The sequence below is a fragment of the Pseudorca crassidens genome, chromosome 11 (assembly GCF_039906515.1).
Source record: "Pseudorca crassidens isolate mPseCra1 chromosome 11, mPseCra1.hap1, whole genome shotgun sequence".
Classification (NCBI taxonomy): Eukaryota; Metazoa; Chordata; class Mammalia; order Artiodactyla; family Delphinidae; genus Pseudorca; species Pseudorca crassidens.
In genome coordinates this window covers 63,391,566-63,397,565 of record NC_090306.1, presented here as the reverse complement: position 1 = coordinate 63,397,565, position 6,000 = coordinate 63,391,566, and positions in this window count along the sequence as shown.

Below are 6,000 nucleotides of genomic sequence, written 5' to 3'. Positions count from 1 at the left end.
TCTAACATCATTTGTTGAAGAGACTCTCATTTCCCTATTGTGTATTTTTCATACGCTTGCCAAAGATCAGTTGACAGTGTAACCATGGGTTTATTTCTGGGTTCTCTATTCTGTTCCATTGGTGTAGACGTCTGTTTTTCTGCCAGTACAATACTGTTGTAATTACTGTAGGTTTGTAATATATTTTGAAATCAGAAAATATGTCTCCAGCTTTGTTCTTTCTCAATATTGCTTAAGCTATTTCAGGTCTTTTGTGCTTCCACCTAAAGTTTAGGATTTTTAAAAATTTTTGTAAATAATACCATTAGGATTTTGATAGGGATTATATTGAATCTATAAAAAGCTTTGGGTAGAGTGGACATTTTCACAATATTAAGTCTTCTAACCTATGAACACAGATGTCTTTTGAATTATCTGTGTCTTCTTTAATTTCTTTCATCAGTGTTTTGTAGTTTTCAATGTACAAGTTTTTCACCACCTTGGTTAAGTTTATTTTTCAGTATTTTATTCTTTTTGATACAATTGTAAATGGGATTATTTCTTAACTTTTCTTTTTGGATAGTTCACTCTTCGTGTATAGAAACATAACTAATTTTTGTATATTGATTTTGTATGCTGCAACTTTACCAAATTTATTAGTTCTAATAGTTTTTTGGGGGAGTCTTTAGAGTTTTCTATATATAAGAACATGCCATCTGCAGAGATAAGTTTACTTCTTCCTTTCCAATTTGGATGCCTTTTATTTCTTTTTCTTGCCTAATTGCTCTGACTGAGGCTTCCAGTACTATGTTAAATAGAAATGGCAAGAGTGGGCATCCTTGCTTTGTTCCTGATCTTAGAGGAAAGCTTTCAGCTCTTCCAATTGATTATTATGTTAACTGTGGGGGTTTGGTCTTATATGGTCTTTATCATGTCGAGGTAAGTTTTTTCTATTGCTAGCTTTTTAAGGCTCTTTATCATCAAAGAGTTTGTATTTTGTCAGATTCTTTTACTGTATCTATTGAGATGATCATGTGATTTTTATCCTTCATTCTGTTAATATAGTATATCACATTAATTGATTTTCACATGAGTCATCCTTGCATCCCAGGGATATATCTCACAGTCATGATGTAAGATCCTCTCTTCAATAAATGGTGTTGGAAAAACTGGATAGCCACATGAAAAGGGATAAAATTGAAACTTTATCTTATGCCATACACAAAAATCAACTCAAAATTGATTAAATATTTAAATGTAAGACCAGAAACTGTAAAACTCCTTGAAGAAAACGTAGAAGAAAAGCATCCTGACATTCGTTTGGGTGATGATTTCTTGTGTGTAACATCAAAAGCACAAGCAACAAAAGCAAAAATAGAAAAGTGGGAGTACATTGTACTAAAAAGCTTCTCTACAGCAAAGAAAATAATTAACAGAGTTTAAAGGCAACCTGTAGAATGGGAGGAAATAATTTCAAACCCTATATCTGATTAATGGTTTAATATCCAAAATACATAAGGAACTACTACAATTCAACATTTTAAAAATCACATAATTAGATGAAAATAGGCAAAGGACTGAAATAGATATTTTCCAGAGAAAATACATAAATGACCAACAGGTGTTTGATAAGATGCTCAACATTACTAATCATGAGGGAAATGCAAATTAAAAATAGTGAGATATCCCCTCACACCAATTAGGATGTATAAAAAAAAAAAACCCCAGGGCTTCCCTGGTGGCGCAGTGGTTGAGAGTCCGCCTGCGGATGCAGGGGACACGGGTTCATGCCCCGGTCCGGGAGGATCCCACATGCCGCGGAGCGGCTGGGCCCTTGAGCCATGGCTGCTGAGCCTGCGCGTCCGGAGCCTGTGCCCCGCAACGGGAGAGGTCATAGCAGTAAGAGGCCCGCGTACTGCAAAAAAAAAAAAAAAAAACCCAAAGATAACAAGAATGCAGAGAAATTGGAATCTGTACACTGTTGGTAGGAATGTAAATTGGTGCAGCCACTGTGGAAAGCAGTATGGAGGTTCCTTAAAAAATTAAAAATAGAACAACTACATGATTCATTAATTCCACTTTGGGGTATTTACCCAAATGAATTGTTATCACTGTAAATATCTCTTTGAGATCCTGACAAGTATAATCAGAACATTTCAGGTTTTAATAATTTTTTCTTTATTAGCACAATTCTCAGAGGCAGGTAATTCCAGTAGTTTTATGGTATTCATTGTCTTTATTGCCAAGTTTACTGTGTTTAGGGGTGGTGGTGGTGAGGATCATATTAAAATACATAATTTGAATCATGGTCCATATGAAGCATCTATGATGTTCAATGACCAACTACTGCTATTGTCACAACTTTATATGAGACACAGATTAAAAAAACATGAATGAACAAAAATGTTAAGATCATCTTGTCATAATAATCGAACTCAAGCTCTCAACACTTCAGTAAATTATTAATTTTGGTCTTCTCTTTTTCATATCTCCCCCCTCCCACCCATTTCTCAGTAGCATTTCTAACAAGGTGAATGGCAAAATACAGATGAGAAGAAGAAATCCCAGTCATTTTTTCAAATAGGATTTTTGGTTAAAACAGTTAAGATGCAGATCTGTAAATTACATGTCATTTAATGTCTTTATCAGCTCTTCTCTATCATATCTGATAACTGAGAGTCGTCAATAAAAAGAGGACTAGAGTTCAGAGGTATAAAGTAGTTGGAATGATTACATGACTTATCAGAAAGGCAATACCCCATGGAAATACACGGGGCTGGGATGAAAGAAAGATGACATTGGGGATTGAATATTACTGAGGTGGACATGAAAAATGAAATGAGAATGACTTGGAAATGAAAAAGGAGAAGAAAGTAATCTTTCCTTTCACCCAGAGAAACAAGGATTTCTTTGGAAAATTTAAGCCTTAGACGAGAACAGGCTAAACATGCATTAATTCAATTGTTATATACTTAGTTCCTGCTGTGTGCTAGACTACAGTATGATAAGGGCTGAGGATGCAGTGATGAACAATACAGGCATGGACCTTCATGGAGCCTTGTAGTTTGAGAACAGATAGTGTTCACTCGGTGTCCACACTAGATCTCTGAAACAGATTCCCTCATCATTCACTTTGTGGTGAGAGTATTTGCACCATACTTCAGGCCATAATAGTAATAGCAAAAAAGGACACTGTTTTCTATAATTAATGACATAGAGAGTTCCTTGGGAAAAACCAAACTTATTTAGGTGTCACATCTGTAATATTTTGAAGGGGCTTTTGAAATTTGCTTACAATCATTCATTTTATAAAAGATTTATTAAAAGGAATTTAAAGGAGGATTTCAGAAAAATCTGTAAAATATTATATTTTATTTATATATAAGCTATCGAATTGGTGACCATGTGTATTTATATTTTGTCGAATGAATTCCTCAACCCTGTTTTAGCACAACAATAATGATAAACATTGGTAGAGGAGTTAATGTGGATAATTGCCCACTTCAGCTGCTACTGCTGACAGATAAATCCCTAGTAAGGAAATGATTGCAGTCAAGAGCATAATCACCACACCCCAGGGACCTCCAAAGTCTTAATCAAACTTGCTTTTGTTAAGTCATTTTTAACTATTACCTTTACTATTTGAAAGTAGTGATCATGATCTATTGAAGATATATTTTATTTTTAATCTTTGAGGCTTATTACACCATCTGTATGCCAGCTGCCCTTTCATTCTTTTTCAAGTATTAGCTCCTTGATTCACACAAAATTCCCTCTGATGGGTGGTATTATTTTCCCCACTTTGCAGAAGAGTAACCAGTGTGGTTAAGTAATCTGTCCAAAATAATGCAGCTAAATCGCAGATCTGGATTTGCACTAGGGCATTCTGGCTCCTTAGTCTGTATCCCCAAATGCTCTCTGCCTCTAATCCAAGTTAAATTGCATTCTTTGTTTGTTTGTATATTTTTTATTGTTATTATGTTTTAAGAAAACCATTAATTTTGGACATTTTAATGACACAATTTTTGATAATTGGAGGGGTCATGCAATTAGTCTGCTTTAGTATTAGGACAGATGAAATCATTAGCTACAATTTTCGAGCTACTCAGTGATAAAGTGTGTTCCTCCATACTGTGTTCCGCCTTCTAATTCTAAGGCTATAGTAAATTTTACTATGCTTATAGGAAGTTTGTCTTTCCTTAAAAATATAAAGCACGGGTTGACGGTTAAAGATTTTGTGATGATAAAAACCACTGTTTCCTGCCAGTTCTTTGTGTCTCTGCTCTTGCTCATAACCCCAGAAGTCCTGTAGCTAAGTCATGGAGTTATGGGGAAATAATTGATACCATGGAATTCTAGAACCATATGCAAGTTGGTGTTAGTAGATATAAAAACTTAAAACTTTCCAGAACAAGCAGATATGCAAAAAGGAAATAGTTACATTTACAAGGAAAACCCTCATCTCTGAGAAAGAGGGAGACTCCTCTCTCCACTGAAATGAGTCAAATACAATCTAGATTTATTTCCTAAATTCTAAGATTAGGTAAATGTGTGATATTTGGCTTCATTCCAAAGCACTAGCATCTACTGATTTATAAATGACCTGGAAATATTTATGCATAAATGAGCATTCGGAGGTGAAGGAGAGAAATCAGCAAAGGGTTATGTCCCAAGAGCCAAAGGAAGAGAACGTTTCAAGCAGGGATAGTCAATAACACACAAACTTCTTCAGGGATAAAGAAAAGACTTAAAGTTGTTTCATACAAGTTTGTTGTGAATTTTTTATTTCTAATACTTTTATTTTTAATATTTTTCTTTCATTAACAGACTTTTTCTGCAACAGTAATAGGTTTTATAATTGGTGCAAATGTAAAAATTCCTACTTATAGGGAAATTGTCTAACATGATTATACTTTAATTTGAATGTTTGCTTGTGAGAATAAGCAGGGGTATTATGACTGCTAGTGGCACTTAGTCTCTACAAAGACTTTGGGGGTAGTGTGGGGAAATAATTTGTGATTATTGTCAATTCCCCTAGGAGGCTGAGTTTGGATTTTGTCAGTTTTGAGCAATAAGTTCTAGAGTAACCATCTAGGAATGCCTCCTAAGGAGCAGGAGAGCTCACCATGAGCCAGGGGAGAGTGAGCAGGAAAGAACTAATAACACCTAATATGGTTTTACTGTAGAGCACTTTGTGCACATGCTGGAAGGAATGTATTGTGCTACAACATCTTCTAAAGAGCTCAGCATGGACAGTATTATGAACACGCACCATAATGTATGTGTCATGCCCTAGTACATTTGTATAGCTGTTTTCTCTGATATGCTGTCTCTTCTCCACCTTTTATGTGTCAAAAATTAACTTAATTGCCTCCACTGGGAAGCTTTTTCTGATCTCATAGACTGGATTAGGAATCTTTATTTTCCCACAGTAGGCTGTGCATGATAAAATCAGACCCATTGGTTTCCAAAATAGATTATGAACTTTTCTAAGACAGGCATTATATTCTTCTTCATTTTATTCTAGTCTACTTCCTGACACGTATTATGCACCTTAGTAACCGTTGTTTAACTGAACTAACTTCCTAAAGTTGTGTTAAGAGAATATCACTGTTGTAGGCATCTTCTGAAATCCTTCCCAGTGACTCCTGCCTTCTCAGACCCATACCCTTGTGTGGACTGGACCAAGTGACTTGCCTCTACAAAATAGCATATGGCAAAATAAGTAGAATGTCACTTCTGATATTAGTTTTAAAAGGACCTTGAATTCTATATTGCTCTTACTTTCTCTCTTGCCTTCTTGTTTGCAAGTTCTGATGAAATAAACTCTGAGCTGCCCTATTGCTCTATGGAAAGGGCCACATGGAGAGGTATTAAGGGTGGTTTCTGGTCACCAGACAGTAAGGAACTGAGACCCGCAGTCTGCTTGCCCATGAGAATATGAATCCTGTCAACAACGTGAAAATAATCTTGGAAAAGTATCCACCCCCACTCACACCTTAAGATGACTGCAGCACAGGC